Here is a 17,497-nt window from a genome sequence, read left to right as displayed (position 1 = left end):
AGGGGTAAAGGTTCCCACTAACAATCATACAACTTTCACAATGATACTACGTACTGGAAATAAGGCAGTTTGTTAGCCCATGTGGCAGCTGGTCCCACTTCTGCAGTAAAATTTTTTCACATCCTGTAGGGTTCTGAGAAGGATAAGATTAAGTTGCAGATTTGTTCCAAGAGTGTCCCAGACATGTTCTATAGTTAAGATCTGCAGATAGGGCTGGCCAGTGTACCCAGTTAATATCCTCACTTTTCCGACTACATCCTTAAAAACAGCATTGTTGTGGGAGGGAATCTGACAGCCACAGGGATTCATAAACTGCATCATTTCCAGTATGAATTCTAGATATGGCTGCAGAATCTCCAGATAGTAGCAGTTTCCAATAACAAGCTAGCCAGTCTCAGTAAAAGTCCAATAGCCAACAATTGTTGCTATGGGAGTGGGGCTGACAGTCACAAGGACTCATAAACTATGTTATTTCCTGTACGAAGTCACATTATGACATTTGTATGATGGTTTGAAGGTACAATACCTTCTATTTGCTTCCTTTTTTTCAACTTTGTAACATCTGGTTTAGACCTTCCTACACTGATAAAGCCTTATGCACAATCATATGTGTGTACCATGACTGTTGTAAGGTTGTAGGGTTTATATTTATTTTAACTAACATTTATTTTAAGTTTAAGCTATCTTTTCTGTCAAGCCTTTACTTTCCCCTAGAATTGCCAATGCTAGAGTATGTAAATTGTAGTAGAGCGCGCAGTATATTCAAATTTAGCAGAAGTAAGTTGAGTTTAAATAGAAGGGAAGCGAGATTTTAAGTGTGCTTCTTGAATCGCGAACGTGAAGGTTGCTAGGTAGAAATTTAAGAACCGCGCGTTTCGGCCTGTGTGCCCATCTCGGCAGTTTGCTGAATCTTTCAACTGCTTAATCAGTAAGCTCGCTGAATCTCAGCTGTATTTTAGAACGCGGTTAAGTTAGTTAAGATTTCAGAGCCTCGTAGGTAGTGATCTAGTTATTTATTCATCCAGTCATTATTTTTTTAGTTTCACATTTCTGTTTTTGTTAAACCGCCGGGTCGGCGTAGTTTGTGAGCGTCAAGTGAACGCAGCTGTTATTGTTAAAGTGGAATTAAAAGGGCTTTAAACCCTTCTTACGTGTTTGTGTAAATTTACAGTTCTTAGCAGTCGCTACCACAGTTGCTGACAAGTTGGGGCCACACAATACTACATTGGCGCCCCAACATCTTACGAACTCAGATGGCCGATAACTGGATGGAAGCTCCTGTAAAACTCCAACAGCAAGAAATGGCGAACCAGTTAGAAGGGTTTGGATACTTGGTCCAAACGATGAAAGCATCTATCAAGCCAACCGTTAATTTCGACGGAAAAAATTCGGTGGCGATATTCTTAGAAGGCCTCGAAAATCACTTCTAGTTATACCCTGTGCCTGAAAGACAAAAAGTTGCCATTGCCACGTCTGCACTAAGAGGTCAGGCCTCACTATGGTGGAAGAGTATATGGAATTTTTTATTAGGAGAATTCGGAGGCCAAACATATACCTTTGAAAATTTAAAAATATCATTATTAAAGGCCTTCCCCATAGTGAAAGACCGAGCAAAGCTAGAAACTGAACTTTATAGTTTTTATCAACGTAATATGAAAGATTTGACGGACTTTATTCTGCGAAAAGTTAAGCTGACAGACATGCTGTATGGAAAGAAACCCGACACGGAGATAATTGAAATAATTTTACCAAGATTGCTACCTGCTGTCCAAGATTACTTGGAAATCCGAAATCCAAGCACCTTGCAGAACTCTTCGAGTTGACGGTCAGGTTCCAAAACCGTCGAATAGCGGAAAAATCTAGAGGGGCGGAATAGCGGAAAAATCTCAAGGTCCCCGAAGGCAATTCTAAAATCAACAGACCGGTAACACAAATCGTTCTTATGGGGGAAAGAGCTATCAAGCCAACTCATCGAAGCTAGAAGGTCAAGGCGCAAAAGAGAAAATTGAAAACAACCGTTCGCGTACCCAAAACACTGAAGTTGAAAAGAAAGCTTTAAACGAGTAGAGGGGCCTGTAAAAGCGAGGGTCCAGACCCCGGAAGTTTCGAAAAATCCCTCAAGAAGATACCTAAACACTGTCGTGGTAAAGAATTCACAATTACCAATTATACAAGTTCTGGTTGGCGATGTACCAGTGGAAGCCCTCATTCATGCAGGAGCAGAAGGTAATTTTATGAGTGATAAATTTTTCAAGAAGAATTTTAATAGGTTACGGTTATTTAAAAATAAAAACACAGAAATTATAGCAGCCCAAGGAAAAACCTGTCAATGTATCGGGAAATTATCATTAAAAATACAGGTGGTGACAGGTGACGGAGGACGGGGACGCCTGATGTTTGACAGAGGTAAACAGGCATATGTCCCGCGCCCTCCCCTATCTAGTGGCAGCAACTCCCAGGAGCCTCATGAGGCCACCTTGGGAGTTTATTGAAGAATTTTACGTAGTTGTACATGGCCATACAGAGGCGTCTTAGGAATACATTAGTTTTGATCGATAGGCGGATGATTTGTTACATCTTGGTTTTTAGACACTGTTAGACACTAATTACAGCATATACATACACATACAAGTACATACAATTGCACATATAAAGATACATACAAAACACTTGTAAAACACATATAAAAGCACATATATAACACATATAAAACATGTAAGCACATTATATAAAAATAGAAATTAGATACTAGTTTGCACACACTTATACAAGTAAAACACATACTTATAATGAAACATATTTAAGCTAATATATAGTATACACTTACACTAAAGACACATTTAGATCATTTAGACACATTTAGATCACATATGACATGTAAAATGCGCAAATAAACATACATAAAGCATGCAGGCACACTGTAGAATATTAAATTTTGTTATTAGATGATATAGTAATTACAGATGAAACTTTACTCTGGAGAATACATTATGCAATACATTATATCAGGTACACAATACTTATTTAATTTGAATAGATATGCAGCGCTTTTTATATACATAATGCTTACAGAATTGATACACAATGTAAAAACAGATACACTATGCTTGTAAAGCATTAGATACTAGAATTTACGATAAACCCTGTAGGACTAAACCCTACAGGTATGATCAACCGAAAGAACAAATTATTGAGGAACACATTAAGGAAATGCTGCAGAACCAGATAATAACGCCCATAAATAGTGAGTACGCGAGTCTAGTCGTACTATGTAGGAAAAAGAACGATTTCCCTCCTTCGGATAAAAGGGCTCGGAGGTTTGCTATCGATTACAGAAAACTCATTAGTATTACTAAGTTACCGGTTTACCCTTAGCCGGTTATAGAGGAAATTATTAGAAAGATTAAGTCTACGAGATACGTGACTACTTTGGACTTAACATCTGGCTACTATCAAATAGCTATGAGACCAGAAGATAGGCATAAAACCGTGTTTATCACAAAATCGCGCACTTATGCATTTTTACGCATGCCCTTTGGGCTGTGTGGGGCCCCGTCAACATTCCAGAGAGCTATGGACATTGTTCTAAAACCTGTCCTAGGAAAATCGACTTTAATCTATCTAGATGATATAGTTATAACGAGTAGTACGTTGCAGCAACATATTAAAGACTTGGAAGAGATTTTTATATTATTAAAAGAGGCCGGTCTTACAATTAACGCATCGAAATGCAAGTTCGCGATAAAAGAACTTAAATATCTGGGTTATAAAATTTCGCAAAAGGGTATAGAAACGCAGGATTCAAAAATAAAAGCCATCAAGAATTTCCCACCTCCCAACACCGCCAAGAAACTTTCTTCTTTCCTTGAGTTATGTTCTTATTATCGGTCGTTCATAAAAGATTTCGCGAATAATCTTGAACCGTTGTTAGTAACTAAAAGTAAAAAAAGTAAGTATACGTGGACAGCAGAAGCAAATACAGTATTTGAAAGGTTAAAAGAAGCACTCATCAATGCCCCTGTTTTGAAATTCCCGGAGGGGGACGAAAACCTGGAAATTGCAGCAGATGCGTCGGACTATGCTGTGGGTGCGGTTCTTATGCAAAATGGGCATCCTTTGGCATTTTTTAGTAAAACTGTAAATTCTACTCAAAGGAATTATACAGCTACGGAGAGAGAAACATTAGCCGTATTAATGGCTGTACAGAAATTTCGAGTTTATTTCGGTAAAGCGCCAGTAACAGTCCTTTCGTATCATGCGGCTGTTGGTACACTTTACTCGAGGAAAAAACTAACGCGCAGATTAATAATATGGGCTTTAAAACTTCAAGAATATAATCTAATAATTAAATATAAACCAGGGAAAGAAAATAATGTAGCTGACGCACTATCCCGAATAAAACTGGACGATGAAGGGAATGACCTCAAATGCGCTGTGTTGACTTCTAAAATTTTAGATTCTAGAGAAACAATTACTGCTGAATTGAAAGTTGATCCTGAATTTGGAAGTATTTATGCTTATTTAAAAGACCCCGAAATCTTTGATCATACAGATGTCGCTGCAATAAGAAGTAGAGCAGAAAACTATGAAATAATAGATAATTTATTGTTTTATACGAAATCAACAAACGAAAATTTTGAGTATAGACCAGTCATCCCAGTCTCTCTTCGATTGAGCATTTTGAAGGAATTACACGACGCGCCATCATCGGGTCATTTAGGGGACAGAAAGACTATTAAAAAGGGTACGCGAGGCGGTATATTTCCCGCAATTATACAAAATAGTAACTGCGTATGTCAGGTCGTCCTGCAATCAATGTCAATTAATAAATTATATTAATTACAGCCCGGCCGGGTACTTAAATAGCATTCGCTCTACATTTCCAAATGAAATTTTAGGCATAGATCATCTTGGTCCTTTTCCCCAGCGTGAGTTAAATAAAAATCGTTTTCTTTTAGAAATTGTAGATCATTTTTCAAAGTGGACAGAAATTGTTGCACATAAACGCGCGTCAGCCAAAACAGTTGCAGATGCATTCTTACACCGATAAAATATGGTGCACCGATAAAAGTCATTAGCGATAACGGTAAACAATTCGTTAGCCAAATTTTTGGAAACATTTGCTCTGGATTCGCATACGCTATATCAAAATGGTTCCGTATAGACCACGGGCAAACATCGCAGAAAGAGTTAATAAAAATATTGTAAAAATAATTCGAAGCTATGTTAGCACACATCAGAAGCGCTGGGATGGCTACATAAATGAGTTAGCTTATGCTTTAAGAACAACAAATCATGATACTACTGGAAAAACTCCAGCAGAATTATTTTTAGGACGTAAGTTAATTACGCCACTAGATAAATTATTCTTCGTGCAACAAAGGGAAGAAGAATTTAAACAAAAAGATATACAGAAACTTATCGATCAGGCGATAAAAAACTCGGATACCGCAAGAAATAGACAGAAACTATATTACGATCGAAAACGCCGTGAAGCAGATTTTAGAGTAGGTGATAAAGTGTTAAAGCGGAAATTTTCTTTATCAAGTGCCCCAGATAATTTCACTGCAAAATTGCAAGGCCCCTATGTAATACAGGAAATCAAAGGAGTCTTATTGTACCTTAAGAAACGAGGGAGGGGAAACCTGTAAAGCAAGTCCCGACCAAGTGAAAATATATTATAATCAAAATGATTTCGAAATCCTTAAAAGTTTCTTACAGGACTCAAGCGCAAAAGAAGTTGAAATTTCAGAATTAACGCCGCCCGCTCCACCAGCCAAGAAGCAGAGAGCAGAAGAGGAACCTAGCCCTTCTACAAGTCATTCTAGGGTTCCGAAAAGAAGGAAGGAAAATGGTCAGACTCCAGCATTCAAGAAATTCAGGAAATCAACGCCGCCTCGTAAAGAATCTTTGGTAAATAGGAAATGACCAGGTACAACTTCCCACAGTAGAAAATCTGTGTCGAGGAAACCACTTCCAGGGCCAGATAGTCAGGAGCAAACAAGGCCGCCGTTCATGAGAAGATAAAGAAAGCAAGAGGAAACAAAAGATTGTCACCAGCAGAAAAAATTCAAGCAAGAATCCACACCGGAGGTTGCCAAGACCAGCCGTCCAGGGACCAAACGGGAAAGACAGGAACCCGAAGACTACCACCTCAAGAGGCCGGCATACAGAGGGCGAAAAAGGAAAGTCACCATGGAGGAAACTCGAAGAAACCAAAAGAGGAGATTAACTTCCATGAATTCTGTAACTTGGGATCAATTCTGTCAGAAGAGGATGTCGGAGTTCCAAGCATCGAAAAGTCAAAAGATAAGTTAAAATCTTCTATAAATTTTTCTTTTGTTCTGAAAAGTTATGTGTAAATACGAATGACGGAAGTCAATTTGTCTCGGTTGAGACTTAGTTTTGTTTTAATTTATTTAGCTAAGGCAAAAGTATTATTTTCTTTAAGTATAAAATCTAAGAACAAGCAGTTTCTGTTTGGTCGAAAGACTAATTCTGTTATGGTAAAGCCAAAATTTGGCCGAAGATAAAAATAACTTCGTATTCTTGTATTAATAAGAAATTTAGTTTCAGTGCCGCCAGCTTGGCGAAGAATGCGTAAAGTAAAAATTTACTTTTCTCTTATTCATTTTATGGTAAATTGTAAAAAGCATATGTATTAAAAATTTGTAAATGTATGTAAATACTTGACTGTTATGTAAAAGTAGAATTTAGTCTAGAAGCATAAAATTGTAGATGCTAAAAGTAAATGCTCAAAAGAATCGAGTTAAAACCTAAATGTTAAACAGTAGTTAAAATCATGCTTTAGAGCGAAAGCCTGCATGTGAAAAAATGAATGAGGGGGGAAATTAGAATGAATGTGTTTTTTAGGGTTCTCCACCTACACTTGAATTTAAGAATGTTAAACATAGCTCATCGAGTTTCAGTATGTTGGATTAAGGTGTGTCATGTTTGGTCGTTTGAATTCTAACAAATCATTGTGGTTAGGGGAAGTGTTGTAATACAAAAACACGAAGATTCCTGTTTGACACCACACATGGTGGAGAACCAGGGTAAAGTTAAATTCATGTTTGAATATTTGAATGAATGTGAATGTAAGCAGTTCATTAAGGAAAAGAAAAGGATCGAAAACGAAAACATTATCGAGTGTTAAGAAAGTGTAAATCATAATGTATTTGGAATATACTGATACTTATTCCTTCCAGATGCTGGAAGGAAGAGAAAAAGATTGATTGATGAAGACCAAACAGCAGAAAGGATCCTGTAAGAATATATTGTATTCTAATCATCTACAGAAACGATTGTAAATGTTTTAGGCAAAAGTTTGCTTTATCTAAACGGGGCTCTTGAGTCTTAGGTTAGATTATGGAAACTTTTCAACAGGTCGTTTCTAGGACCTGCTTCAAAGTTTACCAAATTCTGGCAGCGGCAAATGTAGGGTTTATATTTATTTTAACTAACATTTATTTTAAGCTATCTTTCCTGTCAAGCCTTTACTTTGCCCTAGAATTGCCAATGCTAAAATATGTAAATTGTAGTAGAGCGCGCAGTATATTCAAATTTACCAGAAGTAAGTTGAGTTTAAATAGAAGGGAAACGAGATTGTAAGTGTGCTTCTTGAATCGCGAACGTGAAGGTTGCTAGGTAGAAATTTAAGAACCGCGCGTTTCGGCCTGTGTGCCCATCTCGGCAGTTTGCTGAATCTTTCAACTGCTTAATCAGTAAACTCGCTGAATCTCAGCTGTATTTTAGAACGCGGTAGATTTCAGAGCCTCGTATGTAGCGATCTAGTTATTTATTCATCCAGTCATTATTTTTTTAGTTTCACATTTCTGTTTTTGTTAAACCGCCGGGTCGGCGTAGTTTGTGAGCGTCAAGTGAACGCAGCTGTTATTGTTAAAGTGGAATAAAAAGGGCTTTAAACCCTTCTTACGTGTTTGTGCAAATTTACAGTTCTTAGCAGTCACTACCACAGTTGCTGACAAGTTGGGGCCACACAATACTACAAGGTGTACATTTATTATATCAACCTATGTCTCTACTGGATTTCATTAGAATCTGTATATCGATTCTTGACATAATCGACTCAGAAATGTGAAAGCTTTCTTAATTTTGAATCCAGTATATTTGGCGGTCTTCTTTGACTTTTTAAATCATTCAAAATGAATATAAATTTCCTAATTATTTTAGACTAAATTCAGTGCATTAAAAGGAAATTAAAATTAAATTTAAACTAGAAATAGAAATTCTGCAATCTGCAGTTTTTAAATTTGATTATGACGTTTTATCAGAATTGATTACTCTGAGTTAGAATAAAAGTATTCTGTGAAGTTTTGAAGCTTATTAAATTGAAAAACATAATAAGTAAAAAAAAGGTTAAGAAGAGAGATAATAAAATCGATGAAAAACTTGCTAAAAGATTAAGGAATTGATCATCTGTGTAAAGATTTTTAGCCATTCTGATAAAAATCAATTTCTTTGTTTCCTTTCCCCATGTAAAACGCTGGTAAGTGTTTTACCATAACTAACTTAATCTAAAACTAAAATATTGTTGTTTTCTTTATGGTTTTATGGATTTAGAGTGATTGATGACAACACTTGATGAAGAATGAAAACACAATTTATTAGCCAGTATTACTCAGTGCAGCTCCAAAAACACATTTACAGTCGTTGAAAAACTACAACAAACATGCCGAAACAATCAGCAACACGGGCTTCAGGCTATCAGGCTATAACGGTAAAGACAGCTCCAGGGCAAAGCACCAGAGTACAGCTCCCGACTCGGTTCGGTCGTTCTCGGAACTCTACATACTCTCGAGATTCTCTACGCTACAACTCACAATGCACTCGAGGATAAAAACGAGTATAGCTCCTGACCCGGTTCGGTCATTCTCAGAGCTCAACACACTCAAGATAAAACTCGACGAGGCACTAACTCGTGATCAACTCGATAGACGAGACGCTGACTGACTGCTATTCGTGCAGGCAGCGTTTATACAGCTTTGGGCTGCCTTCGAGAGCATTCTGGTCCAAACAGGTAAGAATTCGTTCTAGAAGGTCCTCCATCCGTCTATGGGATATCTCTAGTGTAGCCAAATGTCGCGATGCGGGCGATTTCTTACCAAATATGGCAACTTGCATTTCTTTGCCCATTTTCTGGAAACCCTAAAACACGCTTTGCAAGGAAGCTATCTTACCATGGCTGGACATTTTGTAACACTGCCCCCTCACAAGGACTGCACATCCCGGGCAGTACAATCTTTGGTCAAAAGCCAAATTTGATACAAATAAAACGTAAGAAAACAAACAAATAACATAATTAAAGAAACAAATATTTATACTATATAAAGTTATACACAGAAATTAACCACATAACAATATTAAATTATACAAATTAATGTTCAGAATGAGTTTCAGTCTCAGGCTTTTCATTACGTTATACCCGGGTCAAATACTCTTTCACTGCAGTTATCAGATGTATTTCTATTTTGTGTAACATAGTCTGAAGATTCAGACTTTCCATCCACAATGAGATCTGAAACAGTTTGCTCACCACGCTGTAGTTTATTCACATCATGTGAACAGCTCATCTCGGTACTTTTCGCGATTGGTACATTCTTATTTTCCTCTATTTCTTGAAAACCAGTTCCGATGTTTGCATTAGAGTTATGAACAGAATCCAAACCTTTACAAGCAGAGGTATCCTGGTTTCAAATCAAATTTGTGTCTGTAGAACTTGTATTATGAAACACGCACTTAGTTTGTAAAGTCGGTGCACTTTTTTGCCATACTTGAACACTCAGCTTAAGCTTTACATCAGCTTCTTCCCTCTCGGCCATCATATGCATTTTCAGATGGTTCAATACTTGCCGACTGCGACTTCGTAACTTCACTATCAGTTTCTATGAACTTAACAGTCGCATTTTCACTTTCTTCGATCTCTATTTCAGGCGCTCGAGAATCAGAAACTTTATTTCCATGAAATATTTCTTCACCTTTTTCAGGTGCTTTCCTAGCCACTTCTTTTATTTCTTCATCTTTACAAACAGTATTATCGCTTTCTTCCATTTCAGCTTCAAACAATCTCGTTAGATGTTTCATCCTTCATTTCTTGATGTTTCTCAGACCTCTTAACCAACTACTTTCTTCATTTCTTCATATTTGATTCTTCAGATGCCACTTCTGTCACTTCCACATCTTCTTTTATGACTGCAGTTTCTTCTGAAAGCTCCACTTTCATCTGTTGGAGTTGCTCTTGCAACTTTTCTTCGCCGACTTTCATCTCTTCTCATCCGGCTTTTATCTCAGCTATCATCTCTTCATATCCGGCTTTTATCTCAGCCGTCATCTCTTCATATCCAGCTTTTATCTCATCATATCTGGCTTTTATCTCAGCCTTCATCTCTTCATATTCCGCTTTCAACTCATCTAGTCCAGCTTTTACAGCTGCTAAGTCCTTGAACTTTATTTCCTCCACAATGGCTTTAACCTGTAGGCGGGTCAGTGGCATCCACTCGCAAATCCCACGTCTGACACCAGTTGTTGCATTCTTCACGGGTTCGTGGATTTAGAGTGATTCATGACAATACTTGATGAAGAATGAAAACACAATGTATTAGCCAGTATTACTCAGAACAGCTCCCCAAACATATTTGCAGCCATAGAAAAGCTACGAAGAATACGCCGAAACAATCAGTAACATAGGGTTCAGGCTATCAGACTATAACGGTGAAGACAGCTTCATGGCAAAGCACCAACTAGGTGCCGATCGTTCTCGGAATTCTACGTACGCTCGAGACTCTCCACACTACAACTCATGATGCACTCGACGATAAGCACTAGAGTACAGCTCCGACTCAGTTCGGTCGTACTCAAAGCTGAACACACTCAAGATAAAACTTGATGAGGCATTAACTCGCGATCAAATCGATAGAGTGATGATCAACTCGACAGTAGTCTATGAGACACTCACTCACTACTAACTGACTGACTCGCGATTGACTAAGAGACTCTGATGAGACACTGACTGATTGTGACTCCGCTTGCAGACAGGGTTTATATAACATTTGGGCTGCATTCAAAAACATTCTGGTCCAAACCGGTAAGAATTCGTTCTAGAAGGTTCTTTCATTTCATTAAAAACAGATCATTCAAAATTCTGGATAAGCAAATGAAGCGAAGTTGCTTACCTTTATGATCCTCGTTCTTCGATTCCGCCGCTTTTGTATACTACATTTTAGATCTCATCTAAAATTGATATTATTTTGCACGAAACACTTAATTTTTGACATTTCACACAAAAAATTACAATATCTCAACCATTACAACAGAAACACTCCTAAACTACTTTGCGTCATTGTTCTACTTAGCGTAATTGCTCTACACGTACACTTATCATTTCGCTAAAAAAAACTTCCCTCTTCTGTTCTCCTCGGTCTGGAGGATCGATCCGTTCCCCAAGAGCGGAGCATGCGTCGTTCGCGACAGGTTCTCCGACCCTGCCTTCCTTTGCCATTTTCTGGCAACCCTAAACCTAACTAAGAACATATAGTGAATTTGAGTTTCAGAAAGCAGAGCCTCCTTTTACTCTGTATCACGTGAAGAACATCAGTAAAACAAAAAGACGAAAGTAAAAGTCAGTTGGCGACCATCAGTCGACGAAAAAGGTGAGTGTCTGGTCGAAGGTCCAAATCAGTGAACTGAAGAATCTAGTATAAGTAAAAAATGTTAAGGATGGAGAATGCCAGATGGATATTTGTATTTTTCTCTGGGAAATGGAGAACATCTGAGAGAGTTGATGCAGTTCTTAGGATGAATGAGAACTGAATAGAAGAAATTTCTGGTAAGTTTTTGAATATAATCTTGAATTTTATCTACTTTGAGATCACGGTGCATATACGAATTTGGAATGAACCATGGCACATTGATAATCTCTCTGAATGCTTTGTTTTGTGGAACTTGGATGTGTTGAAGGTGAGTTTTGGCAGCGTTGCTCCAGACAGGACTAGCATAGAGTAATGCTGGTCGAAGTATAGATTTATATAAGAGGAGTTTATTAGAAGCGGACATATGACTTCTTCTACCAAGAAGTGGGCGCATAGTTGCAAGTGTAATATTGATTTTTTTCACAGCTTCCCTGAGATGTTTCTGAAAAGTCAATTTTTTTTTATCAAGAATGACTCCCAGATATTTAACTTCGTCAGCCCACTCAGTTTCTTCATCAAACAGGAGAGGTCTAGGTGGAGTGAAATTTCTTAGGCCTTTGCGAAAAATTATTGCTTTTGATTTTTCAGTATTAACTGCAATCCTCCAAAGAGTGAGCCAATTTTCTAGATGATTGAGGTAATGTTGAAGAAGGAGCTGGACATAAGTAACAGTAGAAGCTTGGATCATAATTGCAGTATCATCAGCGAAAAGAGCAATGGTAATTTGTGGGTCCTTAGGAATATCGTAAATGTAAATGTTATATAAATATGGAGAAAGTACAGATCCTTGGGGCACTCCAGCGAAATTTTTTATTGTGGAAGAAACAGAACTGCCAATTTTCACTTCAAAGATTCTGTCTTGGAGATAGGAAGCAATAAGTCTAATACAATGATCGGAGAAGTTTAACTTGATAAGTTTGTATATAAGTACCCGGTGCCATACCCTATCAAAAGCTTTCGCAATATCAAGGAAAATGGCTCCAGTAGGGAACTTACAATCGAAACCGTCAGTAATATAGTTGATGACACGAAGCAGCTGGTGTTCAGTACTGTGAAGATGATGTAAGCCAAACTGTTCTTCTGAAATGTAGGATATAATGTAGGTTCTGGAATAATTTCATTAAGGTGATATAGAATAATTTTTTCAGCTGTTTTATAAAGTTGACTGAGAAGGCTTGGGCGGTAGTTCTGGGGAAACGTTGAATTTCGATGCGGTTTTGGGAAGACGACGATGATGGCATGTTTCCATATATTAGGAAAGTAAGAGAATTTGATGATAGAGTTTATTATCTTAGTAAGACAAGTAATGGCATTGATAGGAAGATGTTTGGTAGAAATACTTTCAACACCTGGAGCTTTTTTGGGTTTTAAGGAGCTAATATAATCGGCAGCCAGCTTAGGCGTCGCAAGGAATGTAAAGTTCAAAGGACCTGGGATTTTTAAGAAGGTATTAACAGTATCATTAACTTTGGAGATATGATTGCTGTCGTAGAGGGTAGTATTGGGAGTAAACGTTTCTTCTAGTATATCTGCAAAGGTGTTAGCTTTATCTTCGTCTGAATAAATCCTTCCATTGGTACCATGAAGTGACGGAATTTGCTTGAAGGGTTTCTTAAATTTCTTTGCAGTGTCAAAAAGAGAATTATCTTCAGTTGCGAGAGAGTTAAGGAAGTTTCGCCAGCGTTGCATCTTGAAGTTACTAATGTCCTTTCTGATGTCACATTGAAGAGCGTGACTGGCTCAAAAGCGTTCAGTTGAGTTTTGAGCCTTGGGTCTCTGTATTTTGCCAGTTTTTCCTAATACGATTTTTGCATTTGATTTTTTTGTCTTATGCTGGCTGGAAGAGGAAGAAAAGGATGGAAGCTGATGAATTTATTGGGTGAAAAATTGATAGCATGCTGAATATAGGTGGTAAACTTTTTGATTTCAGACTCAATATCGTTTTCATTGGTAATTTTGGGATTTCCAGGCATGGTGTCTGAAATTATTTTTGAAAATTTTTTCTTGTCTGTAACGCCAATACTCTTGCCCAGTGAAGGTAAGTAACTATTTACGCTGATTTCAAGAAGAATGGGATTATGGCTAGATGAGAGAGCTGGAATAACAGAAATTTGGCGATTATAGTCGAGGTTGTTAGATAGAAAAAGTCAATAATAGAAGAACTTTTATAGCCGTAATGCGTAGGTTTATCAGAAGCATGAATGGTATAATTTTTATTTTGAATCATGCAAAAAATTTCTCGTCCTTTTCTGTTGCTAGCTCCTTGATTCCAGCATTGATGCCTAGCGTTAAAACTCCTCCATTTAAAGCAGGAGACTTAAAATCCAGTAGATGTTCAATTTCAGAAATGATTGGACTATTATTAGAAGGTATATAGATATTAGAGATAATGGATTTTTTGTGCTCAATTTGAATTTCAATAGTATTGCTTTCAAAAGAAGTAGAAAAATTTTGTTTGAGTTGATGTTGGATGCTCCTTTTTGCTTTGTGGGGAAGCTATTTTACCACTGATGGACAGTTCGTAACAATATATTAAGAGATATCTGAAGTGATATTATCTCAGAAGCAATGTTGTATTATATCAGACAAATTACATCTGAATTGGTATTGTTGACAGCACTTGGGTTTATAGTATTAAATTCATACGAATTAAAACCTTCACTTAGATAAAACCATTATGAAATTTATTTTATAATGAATGAAATTTCCTTTTATTTGTCTCATTTTAAAAGATTTTTAGCTCAAAAGGCATTAGCCCAGAGGGGCTATTAATTCTGTTTTGGCATTTTCTGTTGATTCACTTTCTCCGTCGATTCATTTTTCAAACTTTTGCCACCATCTATTACAGCCTTTTTACTATTTACAAAGTAAAAAGGAAGTATTGTAATCGCAAAAAGTTTCACGCAGCATATTTCAACGAAAATATCCATTTTGACCGCTATCGAATGCAATTTAACGATGTTTTTGCGTGATATCTGGACGTAAGGACAGAATAAAAGACTTTTTTTCCTCCAAAAAAATCATAAAACTGCTTTAAAATGAATCATGAAGAGAATTTTTCGTGGCGTCTGTACGAACGTATGTACGTACGTACGTACGCACGTATCTCGCATAACTCAAAAACGAGTATCCTCAGAACGTTGAAATTTTGTGTATAGGACTACTATAACATATAGATGTGCACCTCGTATTTTGGTTGCAATCGGCCGCACCAAACGTATATAAATGTATTTATATATATATCCAGTCTGTTACCCGGCTCAGTGATCTCAGTTTCTTTACTCTTATATGTTTGTAAATTGTAATTTTTTTGCTTTAAAAATGATTGAATTATGTTGTTCTTATCTTCCGGTTAAGGTTTTTATGCCTTTAGTAAAACTGTATGCAATAGTTTGACAATTATCAACAATTTCAAAACTGTTTAAGTGCCCCTAAGCCTAATAATTTATTTGATGGCGGCCATTCTTTGTTTACATTTGAAAAAGCAGACTAGTGGATTTGTTGCTAATCTAGAGAAACTTAGTTTCGCAACAACAAAGATAACGCCTTCATTTATTATTGTGAATTAAATCATGCGTAATCCTTTCTGGAATTTTTTCGAGGAAATAAGTGTTTCAGATTTACTTCGTAATTTTTAATACATATATTTTGAGTTTTTATGTATTTTTGCCTTGTCGCAAAGTGAGAACTGAATTAATTGAATGAGAAATACTCAATCGTCTGTGAAAAACTGTTTCTTTTTTGTTTTGTTTTCTTAATTTCTTTTATACATCGTTCTAGATTTATTATAGTATTTGAATAGAACATGTGACAACGATTAGATTATACTTTAAATGATATAAATTTTGTGCATTCTGAATTATAATATGAACGAAATATAATACTGTTAAAGGAATCTAGCGCCAGAGTGTCGCTATGGTAAACAAATAGAGTGAATTTTAAAGAATGCATTTATTCTATTGTGGTTTATGCGCTGTCGGCTAAGTAGATTTAATTCAATCCAATAAGTGTAAATGAAATGCAAGAAAAAATGCGTATAATTTAATATTCCGTACAACGAAGTCATGTGGTGTACACATCAGATTTTTTATATTTAAAGAAATTAAATAATGAAGAATCTACTTAAATGTGTGTATGTTTCTCGCATTGTGATAAAACAACGGTGCCTAGAGCCATCAAATTCTGAACAACGTAATCATCCAGTGAATATGGGCATCTGGAAGCCCTAATTAGGAATTTGTTTTATTATCTATTTCATATTTTATCAGACATTAAAAATTTTTTTACTAAGAAACTCAACGGTTTCAAAATGAGGAATGGCAACACTGTACGAGAAAAAAAGAATCATTTATATCTCCAGCATGCGAGACTGTGTATCGACAATTCTAAAGATATGCTCATTTTAAAATTATTTTGCGATATTGCTGTTGAACTGAATTTTATGGTTGAAGAGCGAAGCATATGATATTTAATAAATAAATGTAACACAAAAAAAAGTTAAAAAAGCCCCCTTGGGGATAATATAAAATCTGAAAACTTTAAGATTTTTTTATCTATTTTGTTTAATTCTATTTTAATTAAATGTTTTAAAATAATTTGTGTTCTAATGTAATTTGATGGTAGAGAAATGTAAATGGTATTTGTAACCTCTGAGATATCTTATTTCTGAGAGGATTTGCTTGGAAATGTAATGCAGTTGTAGTATTGTTCTGAAAAATAATAAAAAAGTAATTTTTTACAGATCTTCTTAATATTTTGCTAAATGAACTTCTACCTATTTACTTTTTAATAAGTAAACTTGCTTCTTTTCATGTCATATGAAGACACATTTTGTAATAAAATATTTGCGCTGTATTTTATTTATATTTGCATTAAAATCAACATTATTTTAAAACTCTTTTTTGTTAAGTATCATAAAATTTACTGTTTTCCTTGTGAAATATGTACTATTTTGTACTATTTAACTTGTAACACTATTTTGATTAATAAAAACATCAAAATAGTGTTATTAATCAATATAAAAACATAATATTAATATAAATACCAAAGCGGTTTCATTTAGTGTATTACAAAAGTTATTTTATGGAAACAGTTCTGTAGCAAATTTTGGGGAAAGTGCAGAATCACCCACTGCTTGGCGCGTTTTTAAGAATTGCACATACTCGGTATCGATGTGTGTACATCGTGGGGGGGGGGAGGGAAATCCGTATACAAACAAACAAAAAAAAAAAAAAAAAAAACTCCCAGAATTGCACAAAAATGGCACTGCGCACTCCCTTGACTTTATGTACGTACACATCGACGTATTTTCACATAAAAAGTAAAAGAAAATTGACAAAAATCCAATTGTTTTTAACCCTTGTAAAAAGCGCCAAACAAATAAGTGGGCGATTCTGCACTTTACCGCAATTTTTGTATACTTACCAATGCTGTAATAAATTATATATATATATGAAATGTAATTTCTCATACATTATTTGTTTTGTGCAGCCGGGGCAACAGGAATGAGACAAATTTTGGAATATAAAGTGGCAGGTTTATTTTAGCATCCATCTCACAAGCGTTCTCCTCGTACCTTGAGCAGAAGCCCTACTTATACATATGTGTACGTCACGAGGCTCCTCCAATCAGCGATATTAATTGAAATCACGAGGTGACGCTATCTTCTCATCAGGAGTGTTCTTAAGTACTTTATGTAATATGACAGATTTATGAGTTTGGCGATTTGGCGGGCGCCAACAGGTTAATATATTGTATACTAAAGAAAGGATTTCGCCAAAATTTAGGAA

Source organism: Stegodyphus dumicola, chromosome 2 (assembly GCF_044657685.1).
Source record: "Stegodyphus dumicola isolate Sdum_Otavi_A_Nest chromosome 2, ASM4465768v1".
Taxonomy (NCBI): Eukaryota; Metazoa; Arthropoda; class Arachnida; order Araneae; family Eresidae; genus Stegodyphus; species Stegodyphus dumicola.
The sequence above is the reverse complement of the archived record's forward strand: the minus strand, read 5'-3'. Positions refer to the sequence as shown.